Source organism: Copidosoma floridanum, unplaced genomic scaffold (assembly GCF_036245765.1).
Source record: "Copidosoma floridanum isolate Cflo_tuat_1 unplaced genomic scaffold, Cflo_Japanese_pri ptg000020l, whole genome shotgun sequence".
Taxonomy (NCBI): Eukaryota; Metazoa; Arthropoda; class Insecta; order Hymenoptera; family Encyrtidae; genus Copidosoma; species Copidosoma floridanum.
In genome coordinates, this window is record NW_028321897.1 from 2,480,016 (window position 1) to 2,499,366 (window position 19,351).

Genomic DNA, 19,351 nt, shown 5'->3' on the forward strand with positions numbered 1-19,351 from the left:
AGTAGAGGTTATCTCATTATGTTGCCATCCTTTTAATATTTATAGACTATCACACTAAGGCGCGCAGTTAAGCAGCACTTGGAGCAATTCGTACTCGGATGGGTGACCGTTCGAATCTTGTCATTTCGTCTCTGCCGTTGAGTTCGTGGATCGATTAACTTTAGTCAAGATTTAATGGCTCTTGGTAGATCGCGTGGTTTTTTCATAGCGGTAACATCTAAAGGATTTGACTTTATGTAATTTATATTGCTTTGGGGCTGATGTGGACTATAAGTTTTGAAAAAACAGTACTCTAACCTGTCGTTTCACTTATGATCTTGTTAATTATTTCTGATGCAAAAGACTAAAACATTGCAGACAAAGAGTGCAAATGATCAACAGGGAAACACAGAGACGTGAAATAGTTCAAATTCATATTATTAAATTAACGAAAATTACAATCGCTATGTTAACAAACGTAAAACAGTGTAATTGATTGCAATAATGTGTCGAGCAATGTAAAATTATAGTACCTTTTGGAAAGTGCTTTAAATAATGTACTGAACTCGATTTTTTTTTCAGATAAAACTGTTAAGCTATGGCAATGGTGAACTGATACTGAGCTCAGTTGCTGTCGAAACCGGTCATAAAATTTTTTAAGGTATTTCTATGGCTTTATTGATATTACTTAATCATAATATTTTAGCAATGAACCAATTTAAGTGTATTATTTAATGTACATTTTTTGGGGATGTAAAGATTCATTGAATCACCGACACTGCAACATTATGCGAAATATTTTTGTCCAGATGCCGATAGCTGATCATGGAGGACCTATCGATGCTAATCAAGACGGAGTGTCAAGATTTATGCCATATTTTTGCTTCAATGTTCAAAACTTAAAAAAATATTTTTAATAGTATACTTGAAAAGCTAAAACTAAGTCCTTTGTAATGTTATACATGTAACTTTAACAAGATTTGTTGGTATACAAAATTTTGTAATCATGTACTTTCGTATAATATTGATAAAAATTCTTAGAATTTAAAAGCAAAAACTACTTATTTTCAACCAGTAATTTTTTTAATCAAGTGGAGTTAACTACATGATTTATTGATTTCATTTATTTGGTAAATTAGATAGTGATATGATCCGTTGTTACGTGGGTAAACCGAAAGGTAAGGAGGTGCTTCGCGAGAACGATCAAAACCTTGAAACCTTAAAGACCTTTATTCAAGATACTTAATTATAAGGCAAAGACGCGTGTGTGTGTTCCCGATTAATTGCCCGATATCTCCGAGTGTTCTCTTCGCTCTTCCTGTCTGTGCGAGTCTTTCCTTCGTTCTGCCGGTCTGTCCGAGTATTCCCTTCGTTCTCCCGATTTTGAAGCTTGCCGGGCCTTATATTACCTCGTTCCCCTCCCGTCGGTACCCTCTTGATAGGGTAGCTTCGTGGTCACCAGGGGGAGTTAGTATGATATGCCTAGCATATCGTACGTAACACGTCCGAGGCCGCGACGTCGTCGCCCTCGACGACGCTGGCTTTCTGATGTTGGTGGTACTGAGCCTGTGGATTTGTTGCGAGTGTGCGTGTGTGTGCTGTATTGTATTCTGTTGTTTGTGTTGTTAATGTAGTTTCGTATCCTACACTCATTCTTCCATTCTTTTAGAGAACCACTGTTCCCTTTACATTTATATTTTTTCTTTCACAATCATTCAGTCTCCTCTCATCGTGTGCTAAGTGTATAACAATATTGTTTTTGTATGCGCTTTGCCTTACATTACAATTATATATGAAATTGCCAATTGCCGCGAAGCGGGCTTCTGTTTACGACTACTTTACATTGAGTGTGGTTTTACAATGTGGTTTTTTTTTTTTTTTTTTTTTTTTTTTTTTTTTATACTTTCACTTGCGCTTATTTATCAAAAAAGAGAGAAAAAAAATTTCGTACAACCTTATCATTAAAAGAAAAAAAAATTTTATTGTCCTACGGACTGTGCCCCTCCCTATAGCCGAGCGACTCCCGGCGCTCATTCTTATTTTTTCATTGTTAAAATGGTATTTGTTGTTATTATACTCATAACATTACTATTATTATTATTATTATCGCTACAACTACCAGTTTTTTTTTTTTTTTTTTTTTTTTGACTTACAGTGATTTTTTCGATACTACATACTTAAAAAAAAAAATTCTTTACTAGTTTAATAGTTTCATCCTTCGGACTGCGCCCTCCGATATAGTCGAGCGACTCCCGGCGCTCATCCCCGAGGCTCACGAATTCTAATTTTGGTCACCGACAATTCTAGTATCCGTCTAGAGGATCGCAGTCACCTTTCTGCTCTGAGTTCTAATGTCAGTGTGGTTTAAATTACTGCCAATTCTCGTGCTTCTTCTTGAACCTTTTGTTTTCCTGTGAACATTCTATAACATATCAGTAGTAGGGCCCCCCCGATGGAGAAGGCACTTATACATAAAAAAAAGAAGCCCCATGCCAAATTCATTAATCCTGTAATATATAAAGCTGTTAGCTATTAGTTACCAACCCTAATTTCTGTGGTAAATACTTGTCCTAACACTACTTATACTTCATCGATAAGTATTTATTTAAATGTATTACCGTATGTACCTTACCCTTTCTCTTATGTTTCCCCTTTATTTGGTTAGCGTTGAGCTGCGAGTGTGGCTCTCTCCTCACATATAAAGTATATAATAATAAACGTACATCTTCTAATTCTCTTTCTTTACTTTTTTTGTACAATTATTGTAATTTATTTTAGTGTCTTTGTCAATGTGGGTATTTTTCTCCTAGTTGAAAAAAAAATCTTCATCGCAAATATGTTTCTTTACGTTATCTTTTATTTCGCATCGGCTCTACATCATAAGTCGCTTATTGAGTTTGTGAATAGTCGGATATAATATAATGCGCTCCATTTTGCCTGAGGGGTCATATAACATATTCAAGAACACTGTAGAGTCAAATAGTTTGACGATTGGTTGCCTTACATTTCACTTGTATATTTTTTTGGTCGAGACAAGCTTGGAGGTATGAATTAAAAAAAAATCATTTTCTGGCAGTGAAGTTTTGACCCGTATCGTACATATTTCTAATACTTTTCACCCATACATTTTTTTATATAATGTTTCCCTCATACTCCTCTAATCTCTTTTCTTATGTGGTCAGATTTAGGAAAGGATTTATTAGGGTATTTTTTTTGTCAACAACCACTCTTGACGCCGTAGACGTATTTGCTGAGTTAATTCGCTGCTTTTTCGATATTCTTTTATTTTTTTTATTTTTTATTTTTTTTTTTTTACAACAACAAAGCTTTCATATTCCCTCTCTAATGTCTAGAGAAAGTGTGCTTTTTAAGATGTTTGCGTGGCGACTGAGTTCTCAAAGCTGAGCTTCAACTCTACTGGCGTCACAGCGTGATTTTTTTCTTTTTGCGCCAGTAGAATCTCCTTGTGTGGTCCTTATGGATGCAATTTAATTTTTTTCTTTCTTGCAAAAGCAGGAGCAGCTTGCGTACACTACCGCGCAATGTCGTTGTGTAAGTGACAGCTTATGTGATTGCAAGCGTCTTTTATTTTTTTTCAGTTAAGCATGCGGGTTGTAGATTCGTATGCCTTCTCTCCAATATCGACGACCCTGTTTGAATGATGACCTAGTAACGTTGTCCTTCGATGGTCAAGTTCTCAGAAACACTGCCGCACACTGGGTGTGGTCGATTATTCCTCTCGAACGTCGAGCGGTGATCTGGGTGCATTATTTTTAGTCTCCCTTACATGAACGATTAAGTACTGGTCCATGTAGTTTTTTGCAAAATTATGCTAACTTTGAAGTGGACAGTTTGACGAACGGGCTATTCGTTAATTTAGACATAGTAGTCAATTCTATATCCCGTTACGGTTATGTGTGGCGTTTCAGGTGTTGTGGTTATCAGTATATCATGATGGTAGGAGTAGGATTGTTTCTAATAAAGAACGATAGCAGGAAGTAAGAAGAGGAGGTTTAATCTCTCATACTCGACATGGGCTCGTGGGCCTTTTTAAAAAATAGTTTCATTTTTTCTGAAATTGTTTTATTTATTTTTTTTATCATTCCTCCATGCTCCTCTCTACCTAACAATAATTGCTAAAATTTTTTTTTTTTTTTTTTTTTATATATATTTTTTTTTTTTTTACAATAATGAAGTCAATCGGGTAATCAAGAATAAAATTATTTTAATTTACAAGTATATGTCACCTTATACGTCTGTTTTTTCCTTTTTATTTGTCTTTACCATGCGTAATTTTTACATTTGGCCTGTGAGTTAATTCTACTCCTATTGAGTACGTCTACTCACTAGAGAGTGCCACACGCGCTCCTCATTCGCTTTGCTTTTTTTTCATTCACATTACATCAAATTACAATTGATTAATATTATTAATGCTTTGTTCATGCGTACCTATCCATTATAGTTGTGGGTTTTTTTTTGCAAATCTAAGTCTAACGTATGTGAATATCTAGTTTGCGGCGCATCCGGGGCCGCGAAAAAAGTTTTATCGTAAACCTAATTGATCCCACTCTTTCCCTGAAATATTTTCGTGCCGCGTCCGGGGGCCGCAAAAATTTTAGAAATCTGAATTTTTGTACGTATTTTTACAATAGTCTATCTCCACAAGGGGGTGGGTTAATTGTCAGAATATCTGTTGGTTGCGCAGTAATCACTTATTTCATATTTTCTTTTCGTATGATTTGTTGCTCACTCGCGGCTCGTCCGAGGGCTGCGAATTCATGAAAACTAACGTTTGTCGCTATATATATGTATTATACACTTATGTTTCTGTTTATCCTGTCTTCCTATACAATATACTATGTCGATATACTAGCTTTATTTTTCTTATATCCAGTATTTCTTCTGTCATTATTATTTTTAATGTTACTATCATTATTATTAATATTATTAATATTGTTATAACTATTGTCGTTGTATTCTCCTTAGTCAATGGCTTACCGTTGCTTTAAGGATCCGGCGGGGGTGGTGGTTCAGGTGGGGGCCTTATGCGCTTTTCGTTAGGCTCCCACAGGTCAATTTTCATTCCCAGCCTTCCCTCTACATCTTGCATTTTCATGCCAATCATTACTAGAGCCCGTAATTCATCGGACCTTCCCTCTAATAAATCATGTATGTTGGGCTCTCCTTGTTTATTGGACTCAATTAGATTCCTTATATGTTCTTTTTCTTCCTTGTTGCAACCAGCTGTGGCTACGAGTTGCATTATTTTGTCTACCCGTTACCCCCTCTCCCCCAGCCCAAGAAAGTATTGAAAAAAAAAAAAAAAAAATACACTTAGAAAGAACAAAAAATGCACCCTCTGATTACACAGTTTGTTTAAATTGAACCCTCATACATTTTGTAGAAAAAAATTATCAACAGTTGCCAAGTTGTCTTGTTTTAAACCTCCGATATCTTTGGAAAACACTTCTTTTTCGATACAAAGTTGGCTTATAAAAAATGAACCTTTTCTGATTTAAATTGAGCTTATCTTACATTTGCAAATATTAGCTTAGTTTTTTATTAACGATTAATATATAATACTGGTCTAAAAGCTAACCTCATCTCTATCATGCATATCAACTGCGCATGCGCTCTGGGGGCTTGTGTACCCGCAGAGCGGAAAAAGCTCACGTACTCAAAAATTATAAAACAATAACACGTAAGGATTAATAGTAAAGAGTCAAATAGTATTTACTGAAAAAATTTACGCCTAAACCATTATATGTTGAACACTTTTGATAATGAGGCTCCAGACTTATTTACCACTTATTTATAATCAATATAAATTTTTAAAACGATAATATAACTTGAGTTTTTATAATTGAAGTACGTAATAATGAAATATTAACTGTTTTAATATAAGTTTGTATGTATGTATCAGAGGATCCACTGCAAACATTTTTAAATGGCCGTAAAACTTTGTTTACTTGTACGAGTAAGTTCTTATCAATTTTTTTTTTATTTCCAGATTCTCTTTATGTGTCTGCATTTTTTTTTTTTTCTTTTTTTTTTTTTTTATATTGTATCAACTAATATATAGTTTTTAAAGACCCATAAGAATTATTAAAACTAAACATGTATTGAAACTAAATATGTTTAAATTATTTCAAGAGAAACACAACACGTACTTTTTTTAATAATATGTTGCAAAAGTTCTAATAACGCTTTAGCGTAATCATAAAAGGATGTGTAAAAAAACTGAAAATCATTGAAGAGAGACACAGGCTACTTAAAAACACAAAACAAAATTCCATCGAGTTTCAATCATCTCGAATCTCGAATGCACGTTATTGTGTCGGTAATACCGACCACATGAACTGGGAGGAGGGAATGATGGACTCATGGACTAATAGATAAACAGTTTCTCTACCTAATCAGTGCATGGCATTGTGTTTGTATTTGTAATCACCAGTCGTGGCATCGTTATATTATATAATTATAAGTTTTGAAAGCAATCGAAAGAAGCCGGTGCTAGGATTCCTACGATTAAGTAATCCTAAAAGCCGATTTCACCGGAACTCATTGTTTTGTTTAGATTTTGTGCATAGGTATCGAAAAGTTGCGTTGCTCTCAGCTTGTCGGCTGCTGCTGTATTATGTCTGCTACAGCTCCAAAATAGACAAAACAAAAATTCAAATTGGATAGTTATCAAATATTAGTCATTAACTCATTTATGAGTCGTAGCTAGTTCTTTAATGTTTATTTCTCTCTTTTAAACAAGGCAATATAATACATACATGCCAGCTAAAACAAATTTCAAGAATAGTAAGTACAAATCTGTTATCATACAAATTAACAGGGACATCAATTGGATAAAATAACTAAGGGATATACAAGCACGCCAACTCACATACCTATCTCAGCCATCCCAGGATTCCTTATCGTTAGTTTTTTTCCAGGCTAACGAACTGAAAAGTCTACGTCAGATAAGTATTCCAGTTCAAGAACTTAGTAGAGTGTTAATTTAATAATAGGCACTTTGATTCTTTGTTTAAATTTTTTTTCTCGTTTTTCAGAAATGATGTAATTCGTGTAGTATGGTATAATTCAATCTAACATACTTACAAGGGCCACCAAAATCTTCGAAGAGCATGGAAACAAATTTCTAAGAGAGCTGAAGTGTTCGTACATCCTTCGAGTCTGATGTAGCATCAAAGTGCTTGTACCCGTATTAGAAAACTCTTGAGTGTTGTAGTTTATTTAAAGAACTTTAGGCTGACAGCTGAATATAATGTAACTATTGTCTATCTGTGACGTGCTAAAACCTTTGGAAATTGCTTTACTTTTTAAGCTTCTTTTTGGCAGATAGTGATTTTACTGTACATTTTTATTTCTTATAATTTTTAATTTATATTAATATTTGTAAGGATTGTTGGAATAGGCCCAATCTGTGTATGTACAGATGTATGTAAGTAAACATGTATAAAATAGACTCAAGAAGCTCACAAATAATCAACTTAACAAAATGTAGGTTGTATCTTTGTTTGTACGCCTACCTGATAGTTTTATTTACGACCATTTTAAATGAAAGAAATAATTATTTATATGTTTCAAAGTTGCAAAATGCAAAAAATGATGTTTTATTGTATTTAATCAGTAAGTTAACACGTTAGTCTATAATTATAAAAAAAATAGTTGTAAGTACAAGAAAATCAAACTTTGTGTATTACATATAGACCAAGAGCTGAGGCCTGAAGGTGGTCGAAAATCTAAATCAGCCACCACTTACATGTTTAGTTTTAATAATTCTTATGGGTCTTTAAAAACTATATATTAGTTGATACAATATAAAAAAAAAAAAAAAGAAAAAAAAAAAATGCAGACACATAAAGAGAATCTGGAAATAAAAAAAAAATTGATAAGAACTTACTCGTACAAGTAAACAAAGTTTTACGGCCATTTAAAAATGTTTGCAGTGGATCCTCTGATACATACATACAAACTTATATTAAAACAGTTAATATTTCATTATTACGTACTTCAATTATAAAAACTCAAGTTATATTATCGTTTTAAAAATTTATATTGATTATAAATAAGTGGTAAATAAGTCTGGAGCCTCATTATCAAAAGTGTTCAACATATAATGGTTTAGGCGTAAATTTTTTCAGTAAATACTATTTGACTCTTTACTATTAGTCCTTACGTGTTATTGTTTTATAATTTTTGAGTACGTGAGCTTTTTCCGCTCTGCGGGTACACAAGCACAAGCCCCCAGAGCGCATGCGCAGTTGATATGCATGATAGAGATGAGGTTAGCTTTTAGACCAGTATTATATATTAATCGTTAATAAAAAACTAAGCTAATATTTGCAAATGTAAGATAAGCTCAATTTAAATCAGAAAAGGTTCATTTTTTATAAGCCAACTTTGTATCGAAAAAGAAGTGTTTTCCAAAGATATCGGAGGTTTAAAACAAGACAACTTGGCAACTGTTAATAATTTTTTTCTACAAAATTTATGAGGGTTCAATTTAAACAAACTGTGTAATCAGAGGGTGCATTTTTTGTTCTTTCTAAGTGTATTTTTTTTTTTTTTTTTTCAATACTTTCTTGGGCTGGGGGAGAGGGGGTCTACCCGTTTTTTTTTCTCTAGCTCCCCTTCGTTTTTTGTAAAAATTTCAATTTTTTTCTTGTCATCTCTTTTTTCTTTATTAAATAATCTTATCATTGCTTCCCCCAAGCTTTCGACGTCGTCCCCTTCGACGTCTTCTGCGCGCTTCCGGTAAATTTCCTCATATTCTAGCAGCTCTACTTCCGGAACAGGCACGTATTTTATTTCGTTACTTGTATTAATGCACTCTGCGACTATTTTACCATTAACATTCCTGGCTATAAAGTTCCCGAACAATATTCCTTCCTCCATTTCTTGGAGGGGTATCCAGCCATTTTCTGAATTATTTTTGCTTTTTCTTATTCGCGCATAAATTACTTGCCTCGATCTCGCAGGTATTTTAAAACACTCCGGCCTTACCAGTGGTATCTCTACGCTATCCAATTTAATCGTATTCTCGGCGGCGCTTATTTGGCCCCGGTATCGCTTAAAAATATCCCACCCTATGATTCCTTCCGCGTCAATTGGGAAGTCATGGGGGACTACATGTAATGTGCACTCTAATCCATGCAACTGGGCCTGTACTGTGCCCAACGTTTTGCGTGCTCCGTGAGTCACGCCAATGATAGCTACTCGATACCTACTGTCTATTAGCATGTCTGTGCTTAAAAAATTAACCTTTACAATCGAAATCTCTGCGCCTGTATCCGCATAAAAAGTCGCCTTTCCATTCTTTAAGTGTGGTCCCTGTAACTGGACCGATGGTGGCCTATGCCCTGTTCTCGCGAGTTTTATAGTTATCTTGGGAAGCTGCTCTATTTCTTCGTCGCGCTCTGAAAGCTTGGGTTCATCATTATCTACATGTGTGTCCGGTGCCTTTGTCCGATTACTTTTCTTGCGGGCTCTCCTGCCTTTTCTTGTGTGTTTTCCGCTCCGTTTTATCGGAGTGGTATCCTGCTGTGCCGTATTACTTTCTATTTTTTCTTGCACTGTGTAAGTACTCGGACTGTCGTTGTGCGTCTTCTTCTCTACTATCTCTTTCTCCGTCTTTTGCGGCCTCTCTCTCACACATTCTTCCTCACTGGACACACTTTTCTCTATCTCTTTCTCTAGTTGATGCCCGACGTTTGGGGAGCACGCCGAACATCTTGCGAGTTTAAAGCTGCCGGTACGTCCCTCCTATTGTCATGGCCGTATGCGTTATTTTCTCGATGCTGTGGGCCCCTATCCCGTGGCGGCTCTTGCCTAATTAGGTCCCTATTTTAGCCGTCCCCACTGTCTTGATTTTTATAGTCGTTCCCATAACGGTTGAATGATTCCCTGTTGTTGTTATTATACTGGTCACTGTAGCCGCGGTTAGTGTAATAATTGCTCCCTGTAGGGTTGTAGTTATTATACCTGTTATTGTAATGATTCCTGTCATAGTAGTTGTTATTTCTATTATTGTAATCGTTATTTCTATTATTGTAGTTATTATTCCTATAATTTTAATTATTATTCCTGTTATGTTGTTCCGCTCGGCCATTATTATAGCCCCTGTTGTAATTATTGTAATTATTGTTATTAAAGTTATCATTTTTACCCCTATAATCATAGGCATTTCTGTTGGTATGGGTATTATTCACGGGTTGGTTATTTCCCTCATTTCGCCGTCTTTCCTCTTCATCTATGTCTTGCATACGTAAACGACAGTCTGTCGCGTAGTGTCCTGGTCTCTGACAATAACTGCAATTTCCTTTTAACTCTCTTCCGTTGTCTCGCGAAGGTTTTCTGTCCTTGATTACTGCTAGTAATTTTCGGCATTCCTCGACTGAATGCCCGGTTCGGCCGTCGCAATATATACAGCGTTTTACGTTTGCTGCGTTCCCTTGTGCCCCGTTAGTGATTTCTGTTGTGTTATCCTCTTTACTTGCTAGGTTTACTAGTGGCCCTCGCTCGGTTGTTGCCTTATCGTATGCAGGCAGTGCACTTACTGGTAATGCGTGCCGTAGACTGAGGTCACTCTCTATTTTTAATGCCTCTATGATTGCTTCACAGAGAGTCCTCGGATTTAAGCTTGTGATTTTGCACCTGTATGTTGGGTGCAACCCATATGTAAATTTTTTGACTGCTTCTGCCTCCACGCCTTCCTTTAGGACCTGCTTTTGAATCGGCAGTAAGCTTGGATTCGAATCGTGCAGCATCGTGAGCCTGTTATATAATCGTTGTACCCTTCCGCCGTAATCTTCTATCGATTCCCGATTTTGCTGTCTGATTATCTTCAATTGTGCCATTAAGGTGTCCGAATTATTTATACTCCCATATCTGTTCGAAAGTTTCCGAAGAAATTCCTGGACCGTGCCGAATAAAGCCAATCTAGGCGCGAAATGCTCAGCTGCTTTTCCCTTCAGTCTACTTGCAATGGTTCCAAGGAAAAATAATTCATATTCTGGACCGATCATTTGAGCAGTCATTCTTACCATTCTTTCGAATAGCGGCAGATTGATTGGGTCGCCGTCGAAGAACGGGATGCTATTTGCCATGTGGCTGAGCGTGGGCAGAATGTTTTGTTGTAAATTCTGCGGTCTGCGTGGATGGTTATGATTACCCGTAGCTTGCATATTTTCTGTATATAGGCCCATGGTTGGTGCTATATTGTCCCTATCCCTATGTTCATTAAACTCGGTCCAGTTTGTGTAACTATTAGTCAACGGTGGTTCTGCTACCATAGACACGAATTCCTTTATTTTTCCAGGTTCTTTGTTCATATCCCTTAATCCGTCCCACAGCTGTTGAGCATGTGAGTCTCTCGTCCCGGAGTTTCTTGTGCCTTGATATTCGTAACGGGGTGTAACGTGAATCGGCCGCTCTTGTTTCTCTGGCATGCTCCATTGTGTTGACAACATATTTGTTTTATTTTTTCGAGTTCCACGTATTTCTTAAGTTTCTCTTAAGCTTCGCCCGAAGACTCGTTCGCCAGAAAGAGGGTCCATTTCTTTATTTATACGTCCTGTGTTTGCGTTTGTGTCACACAATATGTCCCTTTGATCCCTTATCGTCGGTGACAGATTTCGGCTGGTCTCAGTGTTTGACTCATGTGGCACGTTCACTTCCTCTGCTCTTTTTAGTTTTGCTTTTATCTTTGAAAATAAACTCATGACTATCGCTTTTGTTTCTTCGTCCAGGGCGTCTAGTTTCTCGCACCCCTCGGGTTCCAGCTCCAATTACAACATTCGTTCCGTCATATTTTCCTTTTTTTGTTTACTATTGGGCTCTGGCCTGTACAAGTCTGCTGTCATATTATTACTTGGGCCTTCGCTATCACTCTCTGACTCATGGATAGTGTCGCGTAGATGAATCATTTTTTTTCCTTTTATTTTATTTTTCTTTTTTTTCTCTTTTATATATGTATTTCTATGTGTTGTATCCTCTTTTTTGGTTCTGATAAGGTTTATTTATTCTCCTAGCAACGAAACTGCATTTAATTACCTGTGTCACAGCTTAACAATAATCGGGTGGAAAGAGTAGTGACAGGCGAGATAAGAAAATAAAAGAGCAGCGTTCGTCTTTAACTAGCTCTCTTTAATTTTGGCCCTTTCTTTGTTTAGTGATAACTAGGAAGAAATATTATTTTGGGAATATCTGTGGTCTGTTTTGTTAATAAGAATTATAATAATGAAATTAGTGGTGTATATGGGTGCCGGTTATTATTATTATATTATTATTTTCGGATATTTCCTATATCTGTGGAAGCCTACTTATAAATTCCCTCTGTTTTATGTTTGATATGCCCAAATTTTCCTAATCTGCTGTTTGTTTAAGTCTGTTGTCTCGCACGATTTCTCTTCGGGTTCTAAGAGTGAGAAAAAAAAACGCCAAACACGGGGAGCGGACGTGGTAATAAATATAAATCCAGAAACAAAAATTTTCTACGAGCTTATTTTCGCCTAATAAGTGCCTTCCCTCTTTTTCCCGGGGAGTAAGGTATAAAATTAATTCTATTATAAATGGACTTACGTTCTCGTTGATATGCACACCAGTAGAAATAAGATTTTGAAAATCATCTCTTTTCAGCGCTCGCCGCTTGTCTCCTTGATCCTTGATCCTGTGATTATCGGCAGTTGGTGTCCTAGTCCTGTTTTCCTGCGGGTTGCTGTCACCGTCGCTTGCAGAATATGACTGCTCCTGTCCTTTTTGATCGGCTTCTCGGATCCTCGATTTTTAATCGTTGTATTCTCGCGGCACTGCACTATGTGTGCTTCTCGGCGTGCAAAAAAAAATTTTGACTCTTACCAAACCCCACACTTAGCACCAAAACTGTTACGTGGGTAAACCGAAAGGTAAGGAGGTGCTTCGCGAGAACGATCATAACCTTGGAACCTTAAAGACCTTTATTCAAGATACTTAATTATAAGGCAAAGACGCGTGTGTGTGTTCCCGATTAATTGCCCGATATCTCCGAGTGTTCTCTTCGCTCTTCCTGTCTGTGCGAGTCTTCCCTTCGTTCTGCCGGTCTGTCCAAGTATTCCCTTCGTTCTCCCGATTTTGAAGCTTGCCGGGCCTTATATTACCTCGTTCCCCTCCCGTCGGTACCCTCTTGATAGGGTAGCTTCGTGGTCACCAGGGGGAGTTAGTATAATATGCCTAGCATATCGTACGTAACACCGTTTACTAAGTGTAAATTAATTGTAATATCATACATCACGATATTCTTAATATTCCACTTTCATCATTTTTGTTACATTTTCGTGGTTATTATAGAACTCTAAAATGTTTTTGTTGATTACTACATAAAAATTTTTTTTCCATTGAAATTTGTTTGTTTCATTACACACACGGTAGTAAATTTTAATATTTACTGTAACAGAATCATAAAAAAAAAAAATTGTATCAAAAAAGGTTTTTCTTGAATTTTACAACACAGGTTTTTTTTTTTTACTGACGAAATATATTTATTATACCTACAACGATCGGATCAACTACAGCTTTTGTATTTGAAAAAATTTTCTGATTTTCAAATGATAAAAATTTTTATTTTTTATCTTTAGACTAATAAAACATAATCAAAAATACGTATAGAAGGAAAAGGTTTTTTTACCAAAGTAAATTTTATTTAATATTTATAGAATACAATTTTCAATAATTTTTCTAATTTTTAAAGCATGAAAACGATTTTAGAAATATAAGTTAAGGGTTGTAAACTATATTTATGCAAATAACCATTAATATAATAACATACTTAGTTGAAGGAAGTTAATCTGCTCAAACAAGTAAAAATTGTTTAACGTAAACGTAAGATAAATCCTTACAATTCTTAAACTGTATTTCATTACAGTTTTCTGCTTAATATTTATGTACGCATATACGTCAGTGACGGTATCCTTGGGGTATCCCTCCAGAAGTTGAGCTTTTTAGATTTCTGTAGATCCTCAAGTGTTATATCTAAATGTAAACATACGCCACGCAGTTATTTGCATCTAAAGACCGTATAATATTTATACGGCAAAGATGGTATTCATAAACGGTGAATGCAAACAGATTTGTATACAGTTCAACAACTGTATCTAGACGATGTGGTTACGGTAATTCATATTTTACTCATGCTTCGATTTTTAAACAAAAGTTAATAAGAAGTACGTGACATAACAGACAGTTACATACAGCTGTCTTCAAATGCTTAAAAATTTTATTTCCATTTAATTTTTAGTACAATTTTAAATATATATTCGTAACATATTTTTTAATTTACTTAAAATAACTCTGTACCTTGTAAGCTACTAGCTAGAAAATATTGGATGCATTAGAGTAGTTAAGTTTTTTTTTCAATTTGATACACGTAAGCCTTTAATATTTAAAACTGAGGTTACTATATACTACACAACAGCCTCACCTCTCAATTGTAAATCAAACTAAAAATAAAATACATTATTCTATTGGTAACGCTAAACGAGTGTATACATATACATAAGGTGCGGTAACGAAAAGTTAGCAGGAACTATCAAAGGGACTGTTGTTTAACATAATTACAAAAATTTATTTACATAACTTCTTCTTGTCAATAATAAAAATTTTTTAAGTCAGTTATGAATACACTATAGTAACGACAAACGTAAATGTCTTATCTATCTGTCAAACATAAATCTGTAGGCATCCATAGCAACCCATACTAATAAGATTAAATAAACATTTTAATCAGCATATGGTGTGCATAGACTAGAAAGCCTCTTTATGACCTACACAAATATTTATCAAGTTCGCAAAATGTAAGTGGATACAAGAATGATCTATGTGTCACTTCTCAAGAGCCTAGATGGATGAGAATTGCACACATACGTATAACCATCATTTACTAAATATTGACTGCAACACTTACAAAAATAACAATATTTTTAATACCACCAATTTTGTCTCTGAAAAAATACGCTTGGTACTCTAACACAAGCCACATTTTAGGTTTTGTTATATTTCATTGACTCGTTTTACATAAAAGTTACTGTATCAAAACAATACATTTCAAACGACTAAAAAATACAAAAATCATGTAATTGATTAGTGATTTGTACCGTTATATTTTTGATGATTATTGAAATATTGTCATCAATCTTAGTGTTAATTTCTTTTCAAAGTTGTGATTTCTAAGTATGTGCTTCTGTAGTACATTTATAAATATATATATATATATATATATATATACATATATATATATATCTCTGTATTTTTTTTTTGACAGAAATCACATTCAAATTCCAGGTTTTTAGTACAATAGCGAAGATGTTTGTTATCATCATTGAATTATCTTTAAGACTTTTTCCACAATTTGAGCACTTGGTTTTTTCCGTTACTGATAAACGTTTTATTTTGAGATGCCAATACATGCGACTATAATTTGAAAAAGTATGTTTACATTTCAAACACGTAAAATGCAAGTCCGCATTGTACATGCCGCAAGTTCTTTTACACTTAAAATTGTTATTGTAGATAACTTCATTGCATGTGAAACAGCATCGCGTGAAATATTTAAAGATGTGTCCTAAAACATTAAAATATGTTTTTAATTTTACACTTTACAAAATTTTACTCAAGTTTATTTAAACAATCAATTAATTTGGTTAGATTTAATCAGATAAATCAAACAATAAGAAACGTTGACACATACCTGCTGGCTAGGATTTACTGGGTACTCATCTGCTTAGCTTTATACGCGGCTTGATTCTAGATGTGTCTAGTTCAGTTTATGTTGCGTTTAGTTTTAAATAAGGAAACATTACATTGTAGGTTCGGTTCTTTTCCACAAAACAAAAGATGCCGGCCTAAATTTTCACAACGAACAAAGATCGTATGAAAATCATATCGAATTTCCAATTTTTCATTACATTTAAGACATTTCTCAGTAAAATCACCATCTTTTGTATACTTTTCACATTCACAACAAAACAAGCGAAATTTTTCCATAAGCTCTGAAAAACTATATATTTCAATAAAATTTTTAACCGAAAGCTTTACAAGGAAACGCATGGACGAACACAAAAATGATGTGTTATAAGTATTTCTCTCTTTAAAAAAATTGTTATTTCACTTAAGTAGCGAAAGGGGTAAGTATACTACTGCATACAAAATCACACATATTTTTTAGGGTGAATAATAATTTAGTAGTAAAAATATTGAAAATATTTTTCGTATTCATTATTATGTATCATTTGTTTAATTATATTTAATTTAATACTTATTCTCACTTGTTTATTGCCTACGTAATTTATTTAGTGATTTTGATGAATCAGATTATTCTATGCCTAAAGGTAAAGTTAATTCTTGCGATTTCTGAATAATTAGAGAATTAGTTACGAGTTTTAATTTTCACTAAAATTTATCAATAAGTGACACTCTAGATCAGCACTGTCTTGAGGGGGGATGCTTGGAGGCTGCAGCCTTAAATCTTATAAACAAAGAGGTGCAAATTCAATGAATAGTAGATTACAAGTGTGATTAGCCAAACGACTGCTCATTATTATTCAATAACTAAATATTCAAGTTGCTCGTACCAATGAAGAATCGTAATCTTATCAAGGATTAAATGAAATTTTGTAATTCTACTGTACGATTATTCACTTTCATTATCTTATGCTTTACAAAATTTTATATTAACTTATCCGGATGAAACAGTTCTGGTGCTCAATATGAATATTTGGGTGACAAATAAATAATTTGTTTGCTCAGATACAATTTGAAGATTTTTTTGATTTGCTACATACCCACTATATTCTTCATTTTGTTGACTAGGTAAAGTAACTAGATCTCGTTCTCATTAAAATTTTCTTCTTTTATCAGTCCGACATACTCTTTCTCTACAAAAAAGAACGAAAAATTTTTTAAAACAATGTCACCAAAGGGCTACAAAAAGTCTTACTTGCAGCCTGTATGAAAAAATTCTAACTAGTCTTTTTTTTAATGAGACAAAGCAAACTAAATAAACATCATATTAGACTTACCAGTTTTTAGGTCAAACAATGGTTCAGCGGTAGCCTCAAACAAAATAATACTATCAGATATATATCTTCTTCACCATCTACAAATAAATACTTATAAGTACATGAAAAATGAGTCAAATCAAATGCATATGTAACTTACATACCTAAGCTTTCATACTCTTCGCGCTCTTTCTTAGCAGAACATGTTTGCACTAAAATACAGGAAATGTCTTATAATAACAAAGTTACCATGATCCAAAAATAATAAGACTGGTTACAAAACAACTACTGTAATAAATAACTTTTTAAAATAAATTATATTTACCTTTGGGCTCATCCATTTTCTAATATGTCTTTCTAACCAATAAAACGTTTACGTTTGGCAGGTGTTCAGTGTATGTTTCAACTACCTATTGCATCGTTCAAACAAAAACTTGCATAAAGACTTACTGATTTGATCATTTAACGAGATTCATTCTTGATAAAATATTTTACGTGATTTATTTGACAAAATGACAGTTTTGGATAAAAATTAAATTCACCGGCTTGCTGCACGAATTAACACATTTTCGTCACATAAGGGTGCTTGAACAGTAGACGCAGAGTAGACGGCCAGAGCCAGACTAGCCAGAGTGACTTGCGACTTGCGACCAAAGACATATATATAAGAAAAATAGACTGCTCGTTTTTTTGTACGGCGCTGGAGCCATACCATATAACTTTTTTTAGCTTCGCGGGTCTATGTTATAACATAGGTCGATGTACTGAAAAATAGTTACATGGTACGACCCCAGGCAACAAAGCCTATGAGGCTCTTTTACAGTCAAGCTAGAATCAGATGGCGCCAGGGCACGTCGCGGCTGTCATCATGTGTGTCATGGCCGTCTCACTCACACAACATTACTTTTCAGTGTTGTATGTATATAGGAAATTAAAGTGTAGTGGTAAAGCGCAATATTTGAAATTTTGAAATGAATAAGGAAGACAAGAAAGAATATTATAGGAGCTTACAAGTTTCAGAATTGAAAAAGCTTTTAAAAGGGAAAGGAGCAAGAGTTAGTAAAAGAAAAGCAGAACTCGTGGAGGCAAAGTGGTCGAGGCATAAGCCATGACTTGGGAGCGGCAAAAATGTTGGTCTCCCAATTGCTTCGAGCCACTTTTTTTTATCACACTATCAGAAGGAAATTTAAATTTCACTTTCTTATCGCAGGATATTACACTGCACTTCATTTTTCCTACTATCTTTAAACGTAAATGCAAACAAAAATTGTCTGCAAACAACAGCAATCATTTACAAAGGTTATGTCTTCTGCTTTGCTCATCACACAGATAGGCTCACGGACACAATACACAACTGTAAATTTGACGGTGTGTAAGTGCGACGGCCATGACAGCCGCGACGTGCCCTGGCGCCATCTGATTCAAGCTTGACTGTAAAAGAGCCTCACATGGTTGCAACTATGTTGACAGGGGCCGTACCATATAACTTTTTTTTGCTTCACGGGCCTATGTTATAACATAGGCCAGTATATAGAAAAATAGTTACATGGTATGGATCCTGACAGAGAACACAGTATAGGTCTGTTCAGTCTGTTCACTCACTTTGAGTTTAGCGGAACAGTGGGATCCCCTTTTCAATATGAACGTTCACAATGAAATAAGCAAAAAAATGTCTATGTAAATAGCTCCGAAGACACAACATCGAACGTGGGTACCCGATCAGAAACCTTAGTGGGGTACTGATACTGATGGGGTCAACCCTAGACTGCCGAATTAACCACAGGTGGTTCTAGAATGGCATTGTCACGGGGCGTAGATGTGGACCTCTCTAGTGTGCCTTAATAGCAATAAAGGAAGTTTACCTAAGCCTTTGAATTTTTTGTGTAGGTATATCATTACATTTAATACAATTATCATAAGAGCATGTGCCTGGTTTACCCTGCGTGCTATGCAGTATTATGTAGTTTATCGGCCGTGCAGATAAGGAAAAATTAAATTACGATCGGGTATCTATCTCTCTCGCACATTCGCACTACGCACCTTTGGCAATGTGCGAGAGAGACAGATATCCACTTTCGATATTGTGTCTCCTTCTACTTGTGCTTCAACACCGTACATAAGAACGAGCAGTCTATTTTTCTTAAATGTCTATGGTGTAATAAGGTTGACCGGAGGCTATGATCAGGGCCTAGCCAGGGTATATGTATGTATGTATGAGAACATTTCTACTGTACAGTACTACAGTAAACAGTACTAACAGTAGAGGTTATGGCAAGTTGGTAAGTTTATGTATATTTAACGCTTTTGGATCAAAACAACACGATAAATAATTT

General features: G+C 35.0%; 1 long non-coding RNA gene across 1 annotated transcript; it reads right to left on the reverse strand.

Moving 5' to 3' along the window:
• Positions 1-16,726: 16,726 nt before the first annotated feature.
• LOC149374303 (uncharacterized) lies at positions 16,727-17,763 on the reverse strand. Its single transcript, XR_016293125.1, has 4 exons — positions 17,344-17,763; positions 17,183-17,230; positions 17,040-17,116; positions 16,727-16,895 (listed from the first exon to the last, which is right to left on the reverse strand). It is a non-coding gene; the product is annotated as an uncharacterized LOC149374303 (long non-coding RNA).
• Between the last annotated feature and the right edge of the window lie 1,588 nt (positions 17,764-19,351).